Here is a 27,484-nt window from a genome sequence, read left to right as displayed (position 1 = left end):
TGGAACGCATTTATCTATGTTACTTTAAAGAATCTGAAGATTCCAAATCTGTGTCTGCTTTCATTTTAACATCATCTAAGTGATGGATGGAAGGAAGAAAGTTGCGGAAGTTCATTCGTTTGTTCGTTCGTTCAGAAGGAAGGAAGGAAGGAAGTTCCTCGTTTCGAGGAAGTTCCTCGGAGTTGTTCGTTCATAAGGAAGGAAGGAAGTTCAGAAGGAAGTTCGGAAGAAAGGAAGGAAGTTCCTAAATCTGTGTCTCCTCTCATTTTGATAGGAAGGGAAAGAAGGAAGGAAGTTCGGAAGAAAGACAAAAGGAAGTTCAGAGAGAAGAAATGAAAAAAAGGAAGGAAGGAAAGAAGGAAGGAAGTTTGGAAGTTCAGAAGGAAGGAAGGAAGGAAGTTCCTAAATTTGTGTCTCCTCTCATTTTAATAGGAAGTAAGTTTAAAATGAAGGAAGGAAGTTCAGAAAGAAGTCCGGAAGGAGGTAAGTTTGGAAGGAAGATAGGAAGGAAGGAAGGAGATTCGGAGGGTAAGAAGGAAGAAAGGAAGGGCAAGCCATAGCCTAGTGGTTAAGGCACAGGAGTAGTGATCCAAAGGTCACTGGTTCAAGCACCACCACTGCTAGGTTGCTGCTGTTGGGCCCTTGAGCAAGGCCCTTAACCCTCGGTTGCTCAGACTGTATACTGTAACTGTATTGTAAGTCGTTTTGGATAAAAGCGAAAGGAAGGAAGAAAGTTTGTTCGTTCATAAGGAAGGAAGGAAAGAAGGAAGAAAGCTTTCACATAAAAAAGACCCTTAAACTTGTTTCTAAATAGTTATTTAGATTCAACATCAACATTAGATTCAACTTCAACATTAAAGTTCCTTTGAACCTGTTTATCAGTTCTAATAATTCAGATATTTAATTACACACTTACACTCTTTATTTAAAGGTTCTTTAGATGCTTAATGGTTCTAATTTCCCAGATTGATCTTTACGCCCTTAAAATGACTTTTCTAAAGGTGGTTCCGCTCGATGTGAGAGAAACTTCCACGTAAACACACACTATAAAAAGTATTTTAGGATAATGGGAGGCGATGGTGCTAAGGCTCGCCGTCACGAAGTGATGACCCAGTGTTATTTCAAAAGAAGCTGAAGATCCCAAATCTGTGCCTGCTTCCATTTTCACGTCATCTCAGTAATGAAAGTGTGTGGAACATAAAAAGGGTTTTTGGCTTGGTGGCAGCGAGGCAGCTCGCCCCGTCTGCCTTTAATCAGGAATATTGGGAGCGGTGCGAGAACGTGACTCTTAAAGGCGGGCTCTAATCAGACGTGAGAGCTGGACAGCAGCCAGGCGTTCGTGTAGGCCGGCTCACGCCTCTCTCCTTCCTTCGCCAATTTAATTTGATCCTGGAGAGGCGGAAGATGTAAAGTGAGATGTTTTAAGTGAAAAAAGAAACGCCTCGTCTGGAGACGCTTCTATCTGAGAGTGATCGATCCCGGAGTAGCACTCCCACTCAGGGTTAGGACGAAGCCTCGCCTTTCTGATAGACGCGTATAAAAAGCCCTCCAGAGAATTCCAGCCTCTCAGATAATAAATATAAATAAAGGAAATGCTGAACACAATCAACCAAAAAGTTAGACTTTATATCTGCTTGTAAAGACTTTATAATGCCAGACTGGAGAATCAGACACTCGCAGATGAAGCTTAGTAATAAAACAATTAATGATCCAAGAGAAGAAACATCATACATCGATAATCAATACAAGAAATCAAAACATGGGGAATCCAAGATAAAAGACTGTATGCAAGAGGTTGGCGATACTGATAGCACTGAGTCTATATAACAAATCAAATACAAGTTTTTCTGCATGAACAGTTTATTTCAGAACTCTGTAACGCATCTCTAGTGGGGTCTCTAAGTTAGGTCTCTGACCGAGCAACCCAAACCTTTAATTCTGGTTGTTTTTAGCAGATGCTTTTACATTTTATATTATTGTCCTGCTTCTTTACGCCTCAGTTTTGGCTCTAGGACAGATGACCTTTCACTCTTCCAATGCATTTTCTAATAGACAGTGAAATTCATTAATTTCTTAGTAACAACCAGTTAAAGTCATTTAAAAAAAAGAAGAAAAGATGGAAGGAAGGAAGTTCAGAAGGAAAGGGAGGAAAAGAAGGAACAGAAGAAAAGGAAAGAAGGGACAGAAGAAAAGGAAAGAAGGGACAGAAAGAAGGAATGTAAAAAAAAAGAATGAAAGGAAGGAAGGAAGTAGGGAAGGGAAAGAAGGAACAGAAGAAAAGGAAAGAGGAGAGGAAGGAAGAAAAGAAAGGAGGAAGGGAGAAAGACAGGGTGATGATATGATGGAAGTAAGAAAGAAAGGGAGGAAGGAAGGAAGGAAGGAAGGAAGGAAGGAAGGAAGTTCGATCATAAGGAAGGACGGAAGGAAGGAAGTGTTGTGTCTGCCTCTTTATTAATAATTCCATTTCCACACTGTTATATTAACTTTATAACTTTATCTTTATTAACTCCCGCTACACTCATTCACTCATGCACGCAACATACATCGGTGCGAAGCCAACTAGTGGTAAACCACACACACTGTTTCTCATGCCGGGTATATCAAAATAAGAGTCCCATTTAAAGTATATAACCGAATATTACATCTTCCTTCAACAAATTAAGTGTTGCGATAATCACATAAAACTATATAGAAACCACATATGAACATACTCAGAAGAATATTGCAACAGTAGTGAACTGCACATCTGAACATAAATAGCAGATTTTTATTTTATTTTATTTTTTTTCATAAGTCAAGAATCTGCCTTGGTTTAATGACACGTCCACATCTTGTTCTGAGCTGGGGCTCAGCAGGATCTGGTTCACATTCTTGGGTGTGTTGAGGTTGTTGTACTGCTGATGTCTCTTCTCCAGGTGTCGTGTTGTTCCTGTTGACCTCGGGCTGCTGCAAGGTGGATGTAGATGGGTTGTCCTGAGCTATGAGAAGGTGACGCCTATTCCGCCTGAAGGTTTGTCCATCGCTGGTTTTGATATGGTAGCTGCTCGGGGTCTCTGCTGGTCGTGTGACTATGGCTGGTTGCCATCGACCATCTTCCTGCTGGAAACGTACAGGTGCTCCAAGTGGCAGTGTTGGTAAAGGTCTGGCAGCTTTGTTGTAGTGTTGCCTTTGGCGATGCTGACATTCTTTTCTTTTTGCTTGTACAGTTTTCTGAGAGGTTGTCTGAGGTCGGAGCTGTTTTGATGTTGTAGGCAGGATGGAGCGCAGCCTGCGACTCATAAGAATTTGGGCTGGTGATTTTAGTCCGTCTACAGGAGTGTTCCTATATTCTAGTAGACTGAGGTAGGGATCTTTTCCATCTTCCTTGGCCTTCGTGAGAATTCGCTTTGCAGTCTGGACAGTCTTTTCAGTTAAACCGTTGCTCTGGGGATAACGTGGGCTTGAAGTGACGTGCTGAAAACCCCAGATCTCTGCAAACTGACGAAATTCTCTGGAATTGTAACATGGCCCATTGTCACTTACAACTTTTTCGGGAATGCCGTGTCTGGCAAATGCACCTTTCATTTTATGGATGACAGCAGCTGTGGTGATGTTGTGCAGGCGTTCGATTTCAAAGTACCAGGTAGTACTCAGGTAGTCACATATGATGATGTAGTTCTCTGAGTTCCAAGTGAACAAGTCAGTTGCTACAGTTTGCCATGGGTTCTCAGGGACTGCATGTGAGAGCATTGGTTCTTTCTGGTTGGAGTTGCGGTGTGTTTGGCATATGTCGCATCTGTTGACACATACCTGGCCAAAACATAATGTCTCTAGCCCTGTGTTTGCTCTTCTCTACACCAAAATGTCCTGTGTGTATGCATTGTAGCATTTCTTTTCTGAGCTTGTGAGGGATTATTATTTTCTCACCTTTCAGGAGGATTCCATCAGCCTCTGTGATTTCATCACGGTGGTTCCAGTAGTCACTGATGAGTGGGGGACATTTTTTTCTCGTTTCTGACCAACCTGAACGAATGACATGTTTGAGGGCAAACAATTGCTCATCCTCAGCTGTGGCTATCTTAAGGTCGCCTAGCCTGCTTGTACTTACTGGCATTGTGCTGATGACAGTGTGTACTTGAGTCTCCATGTCCTCAGTTAGTGAACTGTCCTCATCATCCATGGATTTCCTTGACAGTGTGTCAGCAACCGGAATGTCTTTTCCTGGTTTGTGGATGAGAGTGATGCTGTATTTCTGCAGCGCGAGCAGCATGCGCTGTAGGCGTGGCGGTGCAAGAGCCAACGGCTTACGAAGTATTGACTCAAGTGGCTTATGATCTGATTCAACAGTTATATGTCGTCCATATATGTATTCATGGAATCTTTTACATCCGTACAGAACGGCATAAAGCTCCTTCTCTATTTGGGCATAGTTTTGCTCAGTACTGTTGAGAAGTTTTGATGCGTATGGATGAAGTGTCACTTCCTTTTTTGGGTCAAAGTAGGCTAGCACTGGCCCTGGTTCAGCTGTTATTGCCTCCTTCATCTTTTTAAATGCTCTTTTGTGTGTTGTGTCCCACCTGAACTCTGTGTCTTGTCGGAGGAGGTGTCTGAGTGGTGTGCTCACCTCAGCCAGATTAGGGGCAAACTTAGCAAGATAATTTACCATGCCAAGAATTGTCTCCAGTTCTGCTTCATCTTCTGGTGGCGGCATGTCACGGCATGTCACGGCTTGCTTTCACCTTTAGGGGGTCTGGTTCCAGTCCATTAGCTGTGAGCTTATGTCCGAAGTAGCTGACTTCCTTGACACAGATGCGGCACTTGAGATCGCATAGACCACCTTTATGAGTCCAAGGGCTTTGCATGCTTTGTAGCCTAAGATGGGTGGGCTGTTGCAGTGTACAACGTAAAACTTCTGCGTTGTTGATCTGTCTTTGTATCTGCTTACAAGGGTACAGTAACCAATCACTTTCAGTGGATGCCCTCCATAGCCATACAGCTTGTGTTTCAGTGTGCTGGGCATGAGCTTATTAAAGTTTTTTGTGGGTATCAAGTTTGTTTGTGCACCAGTGTCCAACTTAAATGTCAGTTTTACATCACCTGGTCCCAGTTCTATGTCTGCATATGCACTGTCCTCGTCCTCCTCTTCTGCTGCTGCTGTAACGGTGTCTACAAACAGCTCAGAGTCAAGATCTTCCTGAGTTTCTTTTACAGAATGCACCTCTTTGTGTCCTCTTTTGGGTGGAGTATAGGAATTGGATCTGCATGCTTTTGCAAAATGGTTAAATTTTTTGCACTTTAAACACTGCTTCCCCTTTGCTGGACTCTGTTTGTCTGTTTGTTGTGGTGGCCTCCACACCTACCACAGGCTTTATTGGGCGCTTTCTGGCTTTCATCTGGTCTATTAGCTTGTTTAGCAAAGCTGTGTTTACCAGTTTTCCGGTATATTGCATGCACCTCGTGGCTGTCACTAGCCATGGCTTTTAGCTGGAGCTGAGCTAGCTCGTAGGATCGGCCTATGTCGATAGCTTTATCTAATGTTAGGTCGGGTCCTTGGCTCAGTAGCTTTTCTCTTACTTTGGGAGAGTTTGTGGCAAAAACAATACGGTCCCGGACCATTTCATCACTGTTAGCATAATCACAGTCTTTAATGAGTAGTTTGAGTTCTGTGACAAAATGCTCGAATGACTCACCGCTCCCCTGTATCTTCTCGTGGAACTTGTATCTGGCAAAGATAGGGTTAGCTTTCGGCGTGAGGTATGCTGTGAAGCCATCATAGTAGGTTTTTAGCCGTTTAGCATTGTCCTCTGTTACGGTCCATGTGTTGCTTATGTCCCGTCCTTTGTCCCTAATCCACAACAGGAGAAAACTGCATTCCTGTTCCTCTGTTTTTTGGTTGAGCAGTCCTGAAAACATGAGCTCTGCATGTTGTTTAAAACGGCGCCATGCGTCAGGCAGGTTGGACGATTGCCAGTCCATCTGTGGGGTCGGAACACCGAAAGCCTCCATCTTCTTCTTTCTTTAAAGATTAAGCCTTTTTATTGTTCTTTATGTGGGTCCGCGGGTTACTCTGACACCATGTTGTGTCTGCCTCTTTATTAATAATTCCATTTCCACACTGTTATATTAACTTTATAACTTTATCTTTATTAACTCCCGCTACACTCATTCACTCATGCACGCAACATACATCGGTGCGAAGCCAACTAGTGGTAAACCACACACACTGTTTCTCATGCCGGGTATATCAAAATAAGAGTCCCATTCAAAGTATATAACCGAATATTACAGGAAGGAAGGAAGGATGGACAAACAGACAGACAATGGGAAGAAGGGAGGAAGGAGGTAGGGAGGACAGACAAAAAAGAAAGGAAGCAAAGGAAGGAAGGACAGAAACAAAAAATAGGAAGACCGGAAAAAAGGAAGGAAAGAAGGAAGTTCAAAAGGAAGGAAGGAATGAAGGATGGAAGAAAGAAAGGAAGTGAGGAAGGAAAGAAAGGAAGTGAGGAAGGAAAGAAATGAAGGTCATAAGGGAAGATGGATGGAAGGAAGGACATAAGGAAGGACGTTCGGAAGGAAGGGTGAAAGGAACGAACGACGGACAGGTGAGGAAGCAAGGATGAAAATAAGGAAGGAAGGAGGGAAAAATGAAGGAAGGAAGGAAGGAAAGAAAGGAAATTAGAAAGGAAGTGAGGAAACAAGGATAAAAATAAGGAAGGAAGGGAGGGAGGGAGAGAGAGAGAGAGAGAGAGAGAGAGAGAAAGATTTTTTTGATAAAAAAAAAACAACTTTATTCAATTATTGCACAAAAAAGCACAATTTAAACACACAATACAATAACTTAAGACACTTAAGACAAAGACAGTAAAAAAAAAAAAAAAAAAAAACCTTTACACACTCAGTTCCAGGGGCTGGCCAAGGCTAGCTTTCCTTCCTCCACACTACACAAAAAGTCCTTGTAACACCATTCTATTTCAAAAATCTCAATGGTATTCATGAGCTTATGAAAGCCAAACTCAAAACGGATCCTGGTCTCTACAAGAGCTAGAAACAATGGCAACACCTCTTGGCCTGATCTATCCTCCATTTTGTTTTTCCTAGAGTTATATACAGCCAGTTTTGCCTGGCCAGATAAAAAGTTAAGCAACTGCCACTTAACTCTTTCTTTTTGACTATATCCAGCCCCAAATATAAAAACGATAGGGTTAAAATCAACCCCAACCCTCTGATAAATCAAACCAAGTGTGTCAAAAAGGGGTTTTAGCCTCCGACATTCTAAAAAACAATGAAAAACTGTCTCTCTGAGACCACAGAAAACACACAAAGCACTGACCTCTGGATTAATAACTGAAACAAAAGCGTTAACAGCTATAACACCATGCAGAATTCTCCACTGCAGATCGCCCGATCTCTTTGTGAGAGGGGGCTTGTACAATACCCTCCACACTGGCTGTTTGTCCAAACCCACTCCAAGCTTGTCCCTCCACGCTGTGTCAGGCCTTCCATTGAGTACTGACTTATTAAAAACTTTCACACAACATTTATATAAAACCTGGCCTGACACAGTGAGGAGGTCCAAGTCCTGGCAATCTGAAACAGACAATAAAGAACCCGACACACCTTCAAGGTTAGGTGTTATACCAGTCTTTGGAAAAGGGTCCTTTCTATCTGGTGTTAAGTTCCCTCTCCCATAATCCTGCAGGAGGGACTTGTCCTCTAAAGACAGCCTGCCACTCAATAAGTCCAGGAAGATCTTGGCATGCCGTGAAGACCTCTGCCCTAACAGTGAGGCAACAGCATGATTATTACTGAGGTCCGGTCCTGCCACATCCACCAAGTTCTGTAGTTTAACTGTCTTTGAGGCACAGAGTCTGTGTGAAAGACCAAGGGTCCCTTCAGCCGACACATCTAAACGAGCCCCTTTGATCAGAGGCTCCTCCAGCAGCCAGTAGAGAGAGTTCTGTTCAAGTCGACAGTGTTTGAAAAGAGACCAAAACTTAAAAATTCCACGATAAAAAAGAGATAATCCATTCAGGTGTAATAGTTTATAATCCATAAAAAACAATGCTGTATCCAGCCCCAGTCCATCAACAGTGTGCAGAATACTGTTAGCCACTTCCCTCCAAACTAGGTCCGTATTACCAGTCAGATATTTCTGCAGGAACTACAGACGAAAAGTACCCATTCTGCTGAAAAGGTGGATGAGTCCTTGCCCCCCTCCTCCCTGGGCAGGTAAAGCACACTCTGTGGGACCCAGTGGAGACGGTCCCAAAAAAAAAATCCACCAGACATGTTTGCAAACGTGCTAATAATCCAATAGGAGGTTCTACACAAGACAGTCTGTGCCAAAGCATTGAGGCAACTAAATTGTTGATTACAAGCACTCTTCCTCTAAAAGATAATTGTCCATGGATCCACTTCCATTTCTTCAGGCGGCCTGTCATTTTCTCCAATGTACCCTCCCAGTTTTTCTGCTGAAACAAGTCATCTCCTAAAAATATACCCAAATATTTCAGCCCCCCTCTTTTCCAGGCCATGTTGCTTGGTAGCTGCAGTAAGCCCCCAGGCCACTGCCCCACTGCTAAAGCTTCGCTCTTTTCCCAGTTTACTTTGGCTGCAGATAAACACCCAAAGTCCTGCACAATATCAACCAGTTTGTCAACATCTGATTGTTCACTTACAATTATTATAATGTCATCTGCATAAGCCGAAAGTTGAAGCCTAGATAGTCCACCTCGTCCCAAATCTAAGCCAACGATATTAGAGCGGAGCTTATTAAGCAGTGGCTCAATGGCCAAGGCATATAGCATCCCAGAGAGAGCACACCCCTGGCGTATGCCACGACAAGCTTTAAATGGTGCACTCAAACCCCCATTAATCTTTAAAACACTTTCAACATCCTGGTACAACACTTTTAACATTTTAAGAAAATCAGGGCCAAAGCCCAGGACTTCTAATGTCTGCCACAAATACTGGTGTTCAACTCTATCGAAAGCTTTTTCTTGGTCTAGGGAAATAAGACCAAAGTCAAGCCCACGAATCCTGGAAATGTCCAAAACATCACGCACCAAGAAAACATTGTCCCTAATGGATCTACCAGGCACACAGTAGGTCTGGTCATAATGTATGACCTGTCCCATCACATTCTTTAACCTATTAGCCAGGCACTTTGAGAAAACCTTAAGATCAGTGCACATGAGACTCACTGGTCTCCAGTTCTTAATCTCCTGTAAGTTGCCCTTTTTAGGTAACAAGGTGATAATTGCCCGTCTGCAGCTCAAAGGTAAGCAGCCCTCATCCAGGCTCTCATTAAGGACAGCTAACAGATCAGCACCAAGCTCAGTCCAGAAGACCTTGTAAAATTCTACAGGTATGCCATCTATGCCTGGGGTGGTTCCACCCTTCATGCCCTGTAGAGCTGCATATAGCTCATGTTCTTCTAGCGGCCTTTCAAGAGCCACTCTAGAGTTTCTAGAGATCTTGGGCATTCCATCAAAGAAACCATTAGCCAGCTCTGCATCCGGCTTGTACTCACTTTTGTACAGTTCTGAATAGAACCGCACAGCCCGTTTTCTGATCTCAACTGGCTCTGTTAGATCTTGTCCATCCTCCGAGCGCAGGGCATGAATAAAGCGGCTCTGTCCATTCTTTTTTTCAAGGCTGAAAAAGAACTGAGATGGAGCATCCATCTGCGTTAGATTTTGAAAACGCGATCGGACCAAGGCCCCCTGTGCCCTGACACCCAACAGGTCCTTAAGGGCTGATGTCTTGGACTCCAGGACTGCAGCCCGACCCTGATCTCCAGTAAACTCCAGTTGTCGCTGTATTTCAATAATTTCAGCCTCAAGTGACTTTATTGACTGAGTGATGTACCTTGAGACGTTAAAAGTGTACTGCTGACAGAGCTGTCTTATGTTTACCTTCCCACAATCCCACCATTCACGTAAACTCTGAAAATACTGCTTTTGCATTTTTTAATTATTCCAATACGTCTCAAAGACTTTTCTAAAATTAGAGTCAGACAGCAAAGATACATTAAAGTGCCAGTAAGCACTCTTACATTTAATATTAGCAATAAAGACAGAACATAAAACCAAGCTATGATCTGACAAGCCAACCGGTGTGATATCACAACTTTTAAAAACATTAAGGTGGTGTTTAAAAGAATAGAACCGGTCCAATCTGGCTAGAGACACAAAACCATCCCTCACCTTTGCCCAAGTATACTGCCTCAGAGTCTTATTCAAGACTCTCCACACATCACACAAGCTATATGCTTTCAGAGACTCTCTAAGAATTCGCTGTGATGCAGCATGAGGTTCAGTATGATTTCTATCTAAAACATCATCCTCAGTGCAATTGAAATCCCCCCCCATAAACAAAAAATCTTCAAAACAAATATTATGCAAAGCATCATTAACAGTGTTCATAAAGAGAACCCTATCAAGACCAAGAGTAGGAGCATACACATTGCACAAAACCAGTTTAAATTTATCAAATTTGGCAAGAACCATCAAGCACCTTCCTTGCACCACATGTTCTACTTCAAAAGACATTGGAAGAAATTTTTTTGCAAACAGAATGGCCACCCCCCCTGAAGTTGAAGTCAGATGGCTAAAAACAATCTCCCCATCCCATTCTTTTCTCCAGTCAACCTCATTGACAAGATCACTATGTGTTTCTTGAACAAATAAAATATCAATACCCTTCTGCTTTGCTAATTCATATAGCATTGCTCTTTTCTGTATGTTGCGAGCCCCATTTAGGTTTAAAGACCCCACCTTTATTTTATTCATAAAAGAAAATAAGAAAGGTAGCAGTATGAGCCACAACAGGCTGAGAAACAGAAAGAAGCTAGGTTGTCTCAAAACCATCAACATTGTTAAGCTCCAATTTCAGTTTAAGCAACAGTTTATTCAACCTGTAAATCTCCTGCTTACTGAACCGTTCTTCACCTTTACTCTTCATCAATGGCCGAACTGACTGAATAAACAATTTGGGGTCAGGAAAATAATCCTCAATTATCACACCTTTTACATTCTTAGTTTTGTTAAGGAACGTTTTTATCTTTGCAAAGGTGTAAGCCTCACTTGAACCTGACTGACTTCCTAGCTCTGACATGTCACTGTCAGAGTCCTCTAAAGTACCTGAATCATTATCCAGTGTGTCTCTGCGCTTTTCACCCCTGGAAAGTCCCTGTGCTCTCCCATCACTTCTCCCGGTTCTAGCCCGCTTCAGTATCCTTTTTCCTGGCACCCTAAAGAGTGCTTCATCAGTTATGGCATCAATCTCCATATTTTCTCCCTCCACTAACCCAGCATTACTAACCTTCTCCTCCTGACTAGCAGCAGCTACAGTTTCAGGGAGATTAGGTCTAGAATTCTCCTGACTAGCTGTGTTAGATACTGCACCCCCCTCTTCAACCTGTACCTGACTATCAGAAGCACTAGTCCCCTCTGTGACTTTAGCCCCAGAATCTAACCCAGCCTCTCCTGCACCACCAGGCTCAACCTCTCCACCAGGACCCCCAGCTGCATTAGGCCCAGGAACAGCCTCTACTCCTGCACCTGTATCAGCTGAGTGCCCCCCATCTCCAGGAGATGAAGAGCCTGTGGCCCGTGACGTGCCCTCACCTGTCTCCAAAGGACAGGAGCGCCTTAAATGCCCCTCCTGCCCACACCCAAAACATTTCATGTGGTCAGTGGTAGCATAAATAACATAGTCAAAGCCATTGATTTTGAATTTAAAGTTCACGTTCAGGTCCTCTGTGCCGTTTTTCAAAACCATATAAACTTGTCGTCTATAACAGACAACATGACGTGCACGAGGACTTTTACCACCAAAATAAATCATTTTCACAGGTGACATGACTTGGCCAAAACGGGAAAGTTCTGCAATTAACACCTCATCAGTCATAAAGGGTGGGACATTGGACAAAGTGATCTTTTTAGCGGGGTAATCTAGGGGCATTACAGGCGTAAATGTTCCCTGAATCACAACACCAGTCGTAATTACCGTGTTAACTTTTTCAACACTGTCCAGAAAAATAACAACTCCTTTATTCATTCTGGCCGCAGCTAAAACACTGCTGCACTCCACCACATCACCCACGGCCAATACACAGTCCTCCACAGAGCACCTTATCTCAGGTGCGAGTTTAATCGCATGTTTTCGAGTGAGCTGCTCATACTTAATTCCCCCCCGCCGCCATGGCGACCGGCCAAAAAACCGGCAACCGGCGGATATAAACAAAAAAACCTCCCGCTCCCCCTTAACTACAACTACACTCCTACAATAACACTGACACTACTATATAAACCAGCAACCAGAAAAGCAGCAAAGAGAGCGAGAAAAAGTAAGAAAAACTCACTCAAACAAACGCAGCAGCGACGCTCTCACACACACAGCCCTCCGCTCACTCTCACACACTCACTTCCGCTCAGAGAGAGAGAGAGAGAGAGAGAGAGAGAGAGAGAGAAAGAAAGAAAGAAAGAAAGAAAGAAAGAAAGAAAGAAAGAAAGAAAGAAAGAAAGAAAGAACATAAAGGAGAATGAAAGGATGGAATCAAGGAAAGAAGAAAGGACAGACAGACAAAAATAGGAAGGAAGGAAAGGTGTTTTTGTGTTACATTTGTGTAACAGGTTAAAAATATATTATTTGTTAATTTTTCATTTTATTAATTTATTTATTTTGAGATCAAACACTTTATCCTGGTCAGGGTCATGGCGGGTTCAGGAAACACTAAGCGCTAGACATAAATACCCTGGACAGATCACCAGTCCATCACTTGGGCAATACTTCAGTCATTCAGACAGTCCAATAGCCTGATGAACACAAACTCGGATCACAGCAGCGGTGGGCCAGTAAAACAGACGTCTGCACCACCCGAGTGCCCTACACCCCTAAATATGATTTCATTTACAGAAAATGTGTACGGCGTGGTTTGTGTGATATTTTCGGGGTCGGTGTCTGCCGGATGCATCCAGGCAATTCACAGGAAAAATAAAATGTCATTACATGTCAGCAGTCGAGCAAATTGAGGGGAAAAAATTGTGAAAAAGTGTGACTGCCGAGGTAACAGGTTCTGATGGCAAAACATGGAATATTATTCCACAAACACAGTGATGCTGCACACACACACACACACACACACACACACACATCAACACGCTAACATTTTTTATTTCAGCTTTACATGATGGTGCTGTAAAAGCTGAAAGGTGGGTGAGCGCTGGGGTGTAATTACATTCTCTCGTCTGTTTGCTCTACATGTTCTCGTCGTGGATCTAATCGCTCCTAAAAACAACGTTTTTAAAAAAAAAAATAGATGCAAATGCTGAAATTAATTCAGTGTGTATTTATTATCAGGTATCTGTGTATAAGGTGATCGTACCTGCGCTCGTGGCTGCTCTGTTTAGCGCCTCAGTACACAAACCAAATGAAAATAATAACCAAGGCACAGCCGAAGATAACGATGATGAATTGTGCAGTGAGGGAATGAACGGTTACGTTTCATTTCTGTTTAATCAATTAAACACGGGGCAGAAAGTAATAGAATTAGACACTTAATTCAGGCCAGCAAACACAGGGAGATGAAATAATAATAATAATAAAAATAATAATAATAATAATAATAATGATGATAATAATAATAATAATAATAATATAAAAAAATATATATATATATAAAAATATAAATAATTAATAATAATTATAATAATAAAATAATAATTATAATAATAATAATAATAAAGAGATGAATAATAATAATACATACTACTACTACTACTACTGCTAATAATAATAATAATAATAATAATAATAATAATAATAATAATATATAGAGATGAATAATAATATTAGTAATAATAATAATAATAATAATAATATTAATACCAATAACAATAATAATAATATCAATAATAATAATAATAATAATAATAATTATTATTATTATTATTAATAATAATAATAATAATAGATGTACAATCAACATGATTCACTCGGTGGTGTGAACAGTCCTGTGTCCTTATTAATCATTATAATTAATTATATGTTCGTTACACCCATATAAATAGGGCTTGTTTAATGGTACACTATATGGCCAAAAGTGTTCGGACGCCTGACCATGAGCATGTCAGACATCCCATTTCAAAAACAAACAATATTATTTATTAATTAGGATTTTAACGTCATATTTTACACTTTGGTTACATTCATGACAGAAACTGTAGTTACTGGTTACACATGATTCATCAGTTGCATGTCTTTGGACTGTGGGAGGAAACCGAAGCTCCCGGAGGAAACCCACACAGACACGGGAAGAACATGCAAACTCCTCACAGAAAGGACCTGAACTGCTCCAACTGTAAATCGAACCCAGGACCTTCTTGCTGTGATGCGACAGTGCTACCCACCGAGCCACTGTGCCGCCAGCAAACGTATTTGTTCTTTCCAGTTTGAACAACAGCCACTATTCTGAGAAAGCTTCTCACAAGATGTTGAAGTGTGTCTGTGGGAATTTGTGCCCATGAAGTCACTGATGTTGGTAAAGAAACCCTGACTGGAGATTGATGACCTTGACTGACTGAAACCCTGATTGGAGATTAACTTTTTGTTCTATGTTGCACCCTGGTCCTGGAGGAACATTGATTCATTTCAATACTGTATGTACTTTTATACAGCTAAAATGACAATAAAGCCCCTCTTGAACTTCTTGAACATTCCAAAGCTTTTACATGAGAAGCAGCAATACCGCGAGCCTCTGCACAACCCGGCTCTTTGCTCAGCGCTCGGCTTGAGCGATGACCACGATACAAATCTGCATTTGTGTGGAATAACCATCAGATCCAGTGTTACAGCTCCACATGTATCTGTGTTTATCTGGATTTTCCTCTGTTTCACTTTTAAACTTGTGTTACAGCTCAAGCTTCTGAGAAATTGTGAGAATCAGAATCAGCTTCTCCCAGAGTCTAAAAATAAAGCTTAACGTGGTTTAATGTAGTAAAAGAAGGAGACAGGAGCACTAAACTTCTCTTCATTATTACTGCTCATAAGTTCCTCCACTAATCAAATTCCTCACTCGCTGTCACGTTAAACGTTGTTCTTACTAAGTCAAATTAAACAATTCGTCTCATTGGAGGCGCTTTGAAACGGTCAGGGGAAAACTGTAAATGCGCTCTAAAGCTGCTGGAAGAGGAAAGGGCCTTCCCTAAACTGCTTTATTAACAGAAATTAGAAAGGGCGTCCAAATATTTTTGTCCATATAGCGTACTATGTCATTTTTGCCGAGGTCCTGATGCTTTAGCCGTATTGTTTGAACGTGTAAGTGACCCTTTCACACTCCAGTGAGCTTTTCATCACACACCAATAGCAGATTGTGTGAATTCATGTAGCACCTCATGACGTTCCTACATCAACTGTAGCAGTAAATGCTTTTCTGAGCAGTAAAAGCTTATGAAGGGCCCAATTACACAAGATGGCGCCGGTGAGGTCGGCTGCCGTCACGACTGCTCCGACAACGTTTTACCCATTTCTATTTATTTTGCAGTTTTTTTAGCGGTTTTAACCTCTTTTTCTTTTCACCACGGCTTGTATCAGCTATGATAGAAGTACTCTTATTTCTATTAATCTACAATCCACTCACCTTTCGTCGTTTTTAACTCCGGACTCATCGTGGCCGAAGGAGATTCTGAGGGACAACAAAGGACGGGAACCGAAGTTTCGGCCGCGAGGAAAACGAGCCGGCGTCAGGAACAAGCTGAGGGCTAGGGCACACCGAGCTCCCCTGCCTAGTATCCTGTTAGCCAACGTCCAGTCTCTGGACAACAAGCTCGACGACCTCCGGGCCAGGATCAAGTTCCAGAGAGACATTCGGGACTGCAACCTTCTCTGCTTCACCGAGACATGGCTGAACCCAGCGGTACCGGACCACGCCATCCAGCCGGCCGAGTGCTTCTCGGTATACCGCATGGACAGAACAATGGAGTCGGGAAAGACAAGAGGAGGTGGTGTGTGCATGATGGTAAACAGCAGCTGGTGTGATAACACCAATGTCGTTACTCTTGCACGCTCCTGCACACCTAACCTGGAACTTCTGGCACTCAAGTTTCGTCCTTTCTACCTTCCTCGGGAATTTACTTCGGTTATTGTCAGCACCGTTTATATTCCACCTCGGGCGAACACGGACACTGCACTGTGTGAACTTCATGACAAACTCACACAGTTTCAGACTCATCACCGGGACGCTGCGCTTATTGTGGTTGGTGATTTTAACAGCGCTAACCTCAAACGTGCAGTGCCGAACTTTTACCAGCACATCACCTGCCCCACCAGAGGGAAACGGACACTGGATCATTGTTACACTCCGTTTAAAGACAGTTATAAGGCACAATCTCACCCACCGTTTGGAAAATCAGACCATGCCGCCATCTTTCTCATGCCTAAATATAAACAAAGGCTGAAACAGGAGGTTCCGGTTCAGAGGGAGGTCACGCGCTGGACGGACCAATCGGTGGCTGCCTTACAGGACGCTCTGGATGACGCAGACTGGGATATGTTCCGAGAGAGCTCCGCTGATGACGTCAGCGTGTTTACGGAAGCGGTTGTGGGATTTGTTGGGAAACTGGTGGACGATACGGTGGAGAAAACCGTAGTGAAAACTTTTCCCAACCAGAAGCCGTGGGTGGATAAAACCGTCCGCGACGCTCTGAACTCTCGCACCGCTGCCTACAACGCGGGGCTCATCAGCGGTAACATGGAGGAATATAAAGCTGCGTCTTACCGAGTACGCCGAGCGGTGAAGGAGGCGAAGCGGCGCTACGGGGAGAAGATAGAGACACAGTTCCAGCAGAGTGACTCTAGAACCCTGTGGCAGGGACTACGGACCATCACGGACTACAGAAGCCCACCCTCCAGACTGGTGAGTGCGGACGCGTCTCTGGCAACCGAGCTGAACACTTTCTACGCTCGCTTCGAGGCTGCAGCCGGCAACGCTAACAGCGCTAATGATGCTATCAGCGCTACCGGTGTGACCAGCATGCAGACGGAGCTCGTCGGGACGCAGAGACCCCTCATCATCAGGGAGAGTGATGTACGGAGAGCTTTCAGGAGAGTGAACACCAGGAAAGCAGCAGGACCGGACGGGATCGCCGGCCGAGTCATCAAAGCCTGCGCGGACCAGCTAGCACCGGTGTTCACGGTGATCTTCAACCTGTCCCTGACCCAGTGCATCGTACCAGCGTGCTTCAAACAGTCCGTCATCGTTCCAGTCCCGAAGAAGAACCAGCCAGCCTGCCTCAATGACTTTCGCCCAGTGGCCCTGACATCAGTTGTGATGAAGTGCTTCGAGAGGATCATCAGAGACTTCATCACCTCATCACTTCCGGACTCTATGGACCCTTTACAGTTTGCATACCGCCACAACCGTTCCACAGATGATGCCATCACCTACCTCCTTCACACCACATTAACACACCTGGACGCTGGGAGGGGTAATTATGTTAAAATGCTGTTTGTTGACTACAGCTCAGCATTTAACACGATTATCCCCTCTACACTAACCATCAAGTTGGAGAACCTGGGACTTCATCCATCCTTGTGTCACTGGATCTCTAACTTTTTGACGGACAGAACACAAGCTGTGCGGGTAGGTAAACACATCTCACCCACACTCACCCTTAGCACTGGCGCCCCCCAGGGCTGTGTCCTGAGCCCCCTGCTGTACTCACTGTACACACATGACTGTGTGGCCACTTCCAGCTCTACCACCATTGTCAAGTTTGCTGACGACACTGTTGTGGTGGGCCTGATCTCTAACAACGATGAGAGGGCCTACCTAGAGGAGATTAAACACCTGGAGGACTGGTGCCAGGACAACAATCTCCTCCTCAACGTCAGCAAGACAAAGGAGCTGATAGTGGACTGCAGCAGAAAGCAGGAGAGGAACTATCACCCCGTTATGATCAGTGGCACCGCAGTGGAAAGAGTAGACAGTTTCAAGTACCTTGGAGTTCACATCTCTGAGGACCTGTCATGGTCCTGCCACACCACTGCGCTGGCAAAGAAGGCCCGTCAGCGTCTCTATCACCTCAGACGCTTAAGGGACTTCAAACTACCATCCAAGGTGCTTCGTAACTTCTACACCTGCACCATTGAATCCATCATAACGGGAAACATCACAACCTGGTTCGGAAACAGCACCAAGCAGGATAGGCAGGCTCTACAAAGGGTGGTGCGTTCAGCTGAGCGCATAATCCGGACTGAGCTTCCTGACCTGCAGTCCATATACAGGAAACGGTGCTGGACAAGGGCCAGGAGGATAGTAAAGGACCCCAGTCATCCCAGTAATGGACTGTTTTCTTTGTTACAGTCTGGGAGGCGTTTTCGTGCTCTAAAAGCCAAAACGGAGAGGATGAGAAGAAGCTTTTTCCCACAAGCTATTCGTGTCCTCAACGAAAACAGCATTTAGGACCATTTACACAATGTGCACAATCTAATTTATATGTGTATGTATGTGTATATATGTGGACATATGTATGTGTATATAAGTATATGCGTGTATACTGTTTTATGTGTATATGTATGTATATGTATAGATTAGTATTGTGTATTTATTATTTATCACATCTGTATAGCATTATGTAGCATCATGTTGCACAGTTTCTGCACTACTTGTCACTTTACACACTTGTTCACTTTAAACTGCCCCTTGTAATTATATTGTAATTCTTCTGATGTTCACTTTACTTTAAATTGCTCTTTTTAATTATATTGTTAATTTTTCTAATGTCCTAAACTCTTACTTTTAAAAACTTTTTATATTTTGTTGTATAATATATTTTTTAACTATTTTGTAGTTTTGTAATTACTGTGGCGGAGCAGTCACTAAAGCATTTCACTGCCAGTTGTACCGTGTATGACCATGTATGTGACAAATAAACCTTGATTTGATTTGATTTGAACCGTGGCTCTCAGACAGTCCTGAGTATTGAACTATTGAACCTACTGCTAAGCCAGCACTGCAACTTTCATTTCAAAAGGGTTTGTACACTCAGTAAACACTCAGCTCCAAATATATTTTAGAGAAACCTTGACCAGAACCTTAAAAGTAATGAAAAAATAAAAAAAAATCTATTTTTTCCATGGATGGATGAGTAGCTAGATGAATCACACACTGGTAAAAATCCTTCCACAATATTAAAGTGCAGCAAACAAGGCCAGCGCTGCTTTGTTGCTTTATATTGAAGCAAAAAAAGAATCGAGGACAAAAATAAAGAGATAGATGCCACGACCGAGGTCCTTTATGGTGTCCTTTATTTCTTATGCCGTGTTCTCAAGGTCATCGTTTCAATAAAAACAAAGTGCAGCATCAGTACCGACACCCAGTGATGTCTGCAGCCGGCTGGAAAACAGGAATCCACAAATCAATAACACTTACACACACGCCGGCTTGTTCGTCTGCCGATCACGAGTGAGCTTCTTATCAACAACAAGCCTCGAGTGCTTTGATCTGCTGTACAGTTTGGGGGGAGAAGATAAGACCGAATCCGAAATTCTGACCCCCTTGGTGAATCTCACTCCGGCCTCCTCAAGCTCTCCTAACAAGGAATGTAAAAGTAGAACACACACACACACACACACACACACTCTCTCACACACACACACACACACATTCACCTATAGGGCAATTCAGTGTCTCCAATTAACCTGACTGCATGTGTTTGGACTGTGGGAGGAAACTGGAGCACCAAGAGGAAACCCACGCAACCCACACGGGGAGAACATGCAAACTCCACACAGAAAGGACATCATGCTACCCACTGAGCCACCGCACCGCCCGCAGAAAATTCAGCAACCTTTAATGAATTCAAAATGAAGCGTGTAGAATCTCGTATAGTCGCTCAGCCGAGAAAATAAGGTCTTTTATGATAAGGTAAGAACGATAGGAGCCATGTTTTAACTTCAGACGACACTGAAGCCCCGAGTCTATTTCCTTAAATTTTTAATCAATGAGGAGAATAGAACCCTCGCACGCCTCATAAGTGGGTCAATTTTTAAAGTGTAGACTTTGTTTCATGCGCTGTGGATCTTTCATCGACTGTGCTGCTCGTACACTCGTATTACAGAGTCTGCGGCGGAGCGGGTACAAGGAGGAGAGCGCGATCCACTTTATGATTTTCCACATGGTGGATCGGCGACAGGAAGCTGTTACAGAGCGTCGTTTATTACTCGTGTCACCCAGACAGCCATCGGGCTCAACAGGAACAGGAAGAGGAAGGGAAACAGAAACGGGTTCACTGGATGGATAGTGAGCAAACTCAGGATGAGACTCGATAAGGAACATGAACAAATTTTAAGGGAGAGCAAAGACAGCCAACAACCAGACCTGTAGGACATCCAACCCCAAAAAGCAGGGCATCAAACCCTAAAAAGGGAGGACATGAGACCTGAAATAGGAAAATATCAGACCCCAAAAAGGAGGACATGAAACCTCAAATAGGAAAATATCAGACCCCAAAAAGGAGGACATGAGACCTTAAAAAGGACATCAGACCCCAAAAAAAAGAGGATATCAGACCCCAAAAAGGAAGACATCAGACCACAAAACTGAGAACATCAGACCCCAAAAAGGAGGACTTCAGACCACAAATGAAGGGCATCACCCTCAAAACATGAGGGCATCAGACCCCAAAAAGGAGAACATCAGACCCCAAAAAGGAAAACATCAAACCCCAAAAAGGAAAACATCAGACCCCAAAAAGGAGGACATCAGACCTAAGAAAGGATGGCATCAGACACCAAAAAGGAGAACTTCAGACCACAAATGAAGGGCATCACCCCCAAAACATGAGGGCATCAGACCACAAAAAGGAAAACATCAGAACCCAAAAAGAAGGGCATCAGACCCCAAAAAGCAGGACATCAGACCCTAAAAAGAAGGACATCAGACTTCAGAAAGGAGGGCATCAGACCCCAAAGAAGGAGGACATCAGACCCCAAAAACATGGGAATCAGACCCCCAAAAATAAGGATATCAGAACACAAAACTGAGAACATCAGACCCCAAAAAGTAGGACATCAGACCCCAGAAAGAATGGCATCAGACCCCAAAAAAGAGGGAATCAGACCTCAAAAAAGAGGACATCAGACCCTCCAAAAATAAGAACATCAGACCCCCCAAAAATGAGAACATCAGACCCTAAAAAGGAGAATATCAGATCCCAAAAAGACAACATCAGACCCCAAAAGAAGGATATTAGATCCCAAAAAGAAGGGCATCAGATCCCAATAGGAGAACATCAAATCTCAAAAAAGGTGGACATCAGACCCCAGAAAGAAGGGAATCAGACCCCAAAAAGGAGGACATCAGACCACAATAAAGAGGACATCAGATCCTAAAAAGAAGCACATCAGACTTCAAAAAGGAGGGCATCAGATCCTAAAAAGGAGGGCATCAGACCCCAAAAAGCAGGACATCAGACCCCGAAAAGATGGGAATCAGACCCCAAAAAGACCATAAAACTGAGAACATTAGACCCCAAAAAGGAGAACATCAGACCCCAAAAAGGAGGACATCAGACCTAAGAAAGAATGGCATCAGACCCCAAAAAGGAGGACTTCAGACAACAAATGAAGGGCATCACCCCCAAAACATGAGGGCATCAGACCCCAATAAAGGAGGGCATCAGACCCCAATAAATGAGGACATCAGACCCCCAAAAGGAGGACATCAGGCCCCAAAAAGGACAACATCAGAACCCAAAAAAGGAGGGCATCAGACCCCCAAAAAGAAGGGCATTAGACCCCAAAAAGGAGGACATCTGACCCCAAAAAGTAGGACATCAGACCCTAAAAAGAAGGACATCAGACTTCAAAAAGGAGGGCATCAGACTCCAAAAAGAGGACATCAGACCCCAAAAAGATGGGAATCAGACCCCCAAAAAGAAGGATATCAGACCACAAAAGTGAGAACATCAGACCCCAAAAAGGAGGACTTCAGACCCCAAAAAGATGGGCATCAGACCCCAAAAGAAAAGAACATCAGACCCCCCAAAAATGAGAACATCAGACCCTAAAAAGGAGAATATCAGATCCCAAAAAGACAACATCAGACCCCAAAAGCAGGATATTAGATCCCAAAAAGAAGGGCATCAGATCCCAATAGGATGACATCAGATCTCAAAAAGCAGGACATCAGACCCTAAAAGGAAGGACATCAGATTTCAAAAAGGAGGGCATAAGACCTCAAAAAGGAGGACTTCAGACCCCAAATGAAGGGCATCACACCCCAAAACATGAGGGCATCAGACCCCAAAAAGAAGGGCATCAGACCCCAATAAACGAGGACATCAGACATCAAAAAGGAGGGCATCAGACCCCCAAAAGGAGAACATCAGACCCCAAAAAGAAGAACACCAGACCCCAAAACGAAGGACATCAGACCTCAAACAGGAGGACATCAGATCTCATTTCTAATTAGTCCTAATAAGCACGGCAGACGGAACCCCTTTTCCCTCTGACCTCCCGATGGCACTCTCTCTGCCGCCTGTCCCCCTGCCGACTTTATAGGGTTCGATTGCGGATCTGTGTTTTATTGCCACCCTTCAGTCCCCTGCAGGACGTCTCACACCGAATCCACACGCAGAAACACACACAAACATCTTTATCACGCCGCGTTTCAGCAACCCGCTCTCGTTTCGGTGCGTCTCTCCTGTCACGTCAAATCTCCGGAGGGGGTTTAAGTAAACAGAGAGCCGGGGGCCGGATTAGGCCGGCCAGACACGGCATTACATTGCAGATGGCAGGTTTAGGGCGCGGGATTTGCACAGAGAGCACTTTCCATAGATTTCTCCCAGGGAAATGGCTTAGAGACAATGGATGTGTTATTGTGTTACTGTGATAGGTGGCACCGCTGATGGTTCTGCCCCTGAAATGGTGTCAAGCCCTGGTCATCACAAACAGATTTGTAATTATTATTTTTTTCTTTCTGAGTGCTTTTCTTATTTTTTTCGGCTCGACTCGGTTCCATTTCTCTCTACACGGCTCTGGTAAAAGGCCTGGCACCTGCGCTGAATCCTAATGACGGGCATTCACAGACCAGTCAGAGGAAAGAGAAATCATGCTGTTATTGAAGACAAGCAAAAAAATCCTTCTTAGAATAAGTAAAAGAGGACAGTATCATAAAATATTCACCCCCCCAAACTAAATTCATGTCATTTAATAAACTATATATATATATATATATAAAGTGTGTTGTGCTGGTATGAGTGGATCAGACACAGCAGTGCTGCTGGAGTTTTTAAACACCTTACTGTCACTGCTGGACTGAGAATAGTCCACCAACCAAATATATCCAGCCAACAGCGCCAAGTGGGCAGCGTCCTGTGACCACTGATGAAGATCTAGAAGATGACCAACTCAAACAGCAGCAATAGATGAGCGATCGTCTCTGACTTTACATCTACAAGGTGGACCAACTAGGTAGGAGTATCTACACAGTGAGTGGACACAGTATTTAAAAACTCCAGCAGCACTGCTGTGTCTGATCCACTCATACCAGCACAACACACACTAACACACCACCACCATGTCAGTGTCACTGCAGTGCTGAGAATGATCCACCACCCAAACAATGCATGCTCTGTGGTGGTCCTGTGGGGGTCCTGAGCATTGAAGAACAAGGTGAAAGCAGGATAAAAATGTATGTAGAAAAATAGATGGACTACAGTCAGTAGTCAAACCAATCCACCTACTGACTGTTTTAATATGTGGCAAGAAACCCTAGTGAAATCCAAGTGGCAAGAAACAAACCCATGATGTAGTGCAGCACCCATTTCAGCTATATCACACAGATATACAGTATGTGTGTGTGTAAAGGACCCCGAACTGGCCCTGCACCCCCAACCCGCGCCAGCCTGTCCAAAACCTCATGAAGGGTACAAATCAGTGACGGTAAGAGCACTGGTGCCTCGGGCTGATTGGCACATAATTGAGTGCCTTTTCCGGATGTTTCTCCAAGGCTCAAGCTCTGATCACTTTAATTTCGGTTCTGACTCCGGGGCGTACGACCCAATCAGAAGTTCCCCTTTTTTTTTTCTCTCGCTCTTTGTCTCTGTGCCCTGGAAGACCATTGGCGAGGCAGCTTCGCCACACACTGTTTAATAAAGCTGGGATGTGATTAAGTTCGAGCATTACGGACGGTAATTCCACTGCAAATGCAGACCTGGCCTTTAATGGGCCATTGTGTTTATTTCTCTGGCTTTGTGGGTCGTGGTTATTCACAGTTGTTGATTTTAAAAGTCCCTGGAACTGTAACGAAGGGGTTCATTTTCACAATGAGTAAATAATTAAATAATAATAATAAAACAGACTTATTATGTACTGGTGCTGGTGGTGAAGAGCGTTATCAAACACTTAGAACTAAATGGCCATAGAATCTTTATCAGGGTCACGTCTGGGTACAGGATGCTAATCCATCACAGGGCTGCACCCCACGCCCCTCTTACCCAGACACCCCCTCAGTCACATCTGTCTAGAGTGTCGACGCCCAGCCGGTCAATTGCAGTGCTGAGACTCAAACCCAGATCTCATCCAATCATTCACTGACCACTCGTATCATGTGACTGGGGTCATTGTCAATAAAGGAACCACATCTAGTAGGTCACCAGATGCCCCCTTACTGTAAGAGTCAAGCATTCAGACCTGCACCGTTCTCTTCAGGTACACCTCACACCCCACAGCCATGAGTTAAACAATGGTGGGTTCAGATCAACACTGATCGAGAGAGCATCTTAGTCAGTGTGGTGTAATAAAAAATTCTTTATTAAATTTCACTCTAAGTGAACATGAGCAGCCCCCAAATCCCTTCGGCAACACTTCATGTTCAAAATTAATTTTTTAAAGTCCTTAAGTTCAGGGCAGAAAGTATTATTAGTTTTATTTACTTCTTTTTCTCATTTTCCTCCAAATTGTTTTCTTTTTTTAATTGTTTTTTTTTCTACTTTTTTTTATTTTTTTCCCTCAATTTCTTCCAATTTATTTTCTTTCTCATTTCCTTTGTTTTTCATTTTATTTGATTTTTAATGTTACATTATTTTCCCTATTTTACTTTTTCCCCAATTTTTGTTTTATTTTTTTAAATATTTTATTACATTTTCATTTTCTTCTATTTTATTGTTTTCCCTGAGTGGTTCCAATTTTTTATTTTTTTTCCCACTTTTTTATTTTTTATTTTCTTTTTGTTTCATTTTTTTCCTTGATTTTTAAATTTTTTTCCCATTACTTTTTTTCATTTTTTCATTTTTTGTTTTTTTTTTCCTTTTTTTAATTTTTTTCCCAAGTTTTTTCCGTTTCCTTTTCCATTTATTTTCTTCTCTTTCAATTTTCCCTCAATTTCTTTCAAATTATTTTTCATTTATTACATCTACGTATTGCAAATACTTATCAATAAGTGGGGAATTCTGGGAAATGTAGTTATTTTAAACTACAGTGCATGACCTGCTGCCTTTTATTTCCCCTGTTACAGCAACACACCAGATCGCTGCTCTTTGGAGCGTTGTACATCAATATTACATGCTGTACCAACATGTTTCTTACTACACTAAAACAGGTTACACAGAAAGTACTAACCTACTAACCTTAGTTTCAGGATGTCAATAAGTTATCAGTTAGCAATCAGTGTTGGATGTAACATAGTACAAGGTAACACTACAAGCACTTCCAGTGATGAATGGTTATGGCAGGATTAGGAACCAAATTGTTTTGTTAAAGCTCAGCAAGGAACATCTGACAAGTGTTTTTGAACAAGTGCGCCTCAACAAGTGTTTCGGCCATCCCACCCTACCTGGACATTAGCCAATTATGTCTATGCAGATGCCCGGCTGGTTAATAGCACCACTAATATACAAACCCTGAATATACCCTATAATTCCTGGATGTTTGATGGTAGTTGGATTACACCTCACCATCCTGACATCGCCTTAGCCCAATGGGACAATTTGAGAGGGATTTAGAAGTTCAGACGGCTATATAAGAAGGTTCCTGGGTAATATGCAATGGTTTCTTTAGTGATAGTGATGTAATGTTATGACAGTGTTCCCACTCTCATCAGTCTAACAGATGTGTCACAACATCAGTCTCCCTCAGGCTCGACCTGAACCCGAGCAGGAGACGTTTGGCATCAAATAGCTCACGCTGTTATTCACAGCGCTGATTGTCTTTTTCTGGGTATTTTTCTCTCATCTGACTGGCATCTCATAGCCAAAAGCACCACGCGCCACAGATCTGTCCTGGCACGGTGTTGGGCTCCCGCGGGCAGCGCCAGCCTCCGTCTCGGTGACGCCAGCAGTAATGACAGAAGAGTGAAGCTTTACAGACACGGCAGAAATCTCCTTCCTAATATTCCTCGGCATGTCTCCGTCGCCGCCGGACTGTCTCCCTTTCCTCCTCTGCTGCGTCCATCGCTTCTCATTTCCCCTCCACCGCCAACATCCGTCCTGCTTGGTTTCCATAGCAATAGCAGCCTGTGCCCATGACAACTGAGGAGCTTTTCAGAAAGCCTTTTTAACGCCTCCTCCATCTTTCAGCATCTCAATTTTTTTGTCTTTCTCTTCATTTCTCTATAATGTTCTTTTTCTTTACCCTCTCAGCCTCTTCTGTCTTTCATCACTTTCTCTAATTCCTGACTAACGTTTCTGTTTCAGCTCTAATATTATTCTTTATTCCTAAATCCATCAGCATGTAAGGCCCTGCGTTCATCCCTGTCTTATCCCATCTACTGTCATCCTGTGACTGACCACTGACTGTCACATGACCACAGTTTCAACATCTAAAAAAGCTATGTTTTTCAAAAAGCTGAAACGTTTAAAAAATATGGTGCTTGAAGTTAACAAATTGGTAGATTAAAGCAAGAAATCAAATCATAGTTTTGTTTTAATAAAAGTTATATTATCTTTATATTTTATTTTCTTATACAAGACTATATTATATTATTTATTTATTTATTTATTTATTTATTTATTTATTTATTTATTTATTTTTTTATTTTTTTATTTTTTTATTTATTTATTTGATTATTTATTTATATTTTAATAAGTGTACTGACAAGTGTGTTGTTTTGGCCACCGCTAAAGATATTAGCCAACCATGCAAACACCCAAATGGTCGATAGCACAGCTGAGGTGCTGAGATTCAAACCCTGGATCCCCAAAAACCCCAGCAGTGGGTGTATTGTATCGCTGCGTCACTCAAGCACTCTGTAATATCATATCATATCATATTATATCATATCATATCATATCATATCATAACATAACATAACATAACATAACATAACATAACAAACATAACATAACATAACATAACATAACATATCATAACATATCATAACATAACATTACATAACATAACATAACATAACATAACATAACATAACATAACAAACATAACATAACATAACAAACATAACATAACATAACATAACATAACATAACATAACATAACATAACAT

General features: G+C 42.8%; 1 protein-coding gene across 1 annotated transcript in view; it reads right to left on the bottom strand.

Annotated features, from left to right (window-relative positions):
- Nucleotides 1–27,484, bottom strand: part of LOC134332871 (leucine-rich repeat transmembrane neuronal protein 4) — a 130,972-nt gene that overhangs the window by 6,003 nt on the left and 97,485 nt on the right. The window lies entirely within an intron of this gene.

This window comes from Trichomycterus rosablanca, chromosome 18 (assembly GCF_030014385.1).
Source record: "Trichomycterus rosablanca isolate fTriRos1 chromosome 18, fTriRos1.hap1, whole genome shotgun sequence".
Taxonomy (NCBI): Eukaryota; Metazoa; Chordata; class Actinopteri; order Siluriformes; family Trichomycteridae; genus Trichomycterus; species Trichomycterus rosablanca.
This window is presented reverse-complemented; position numbering and strand designations above follow the sequence as displayed.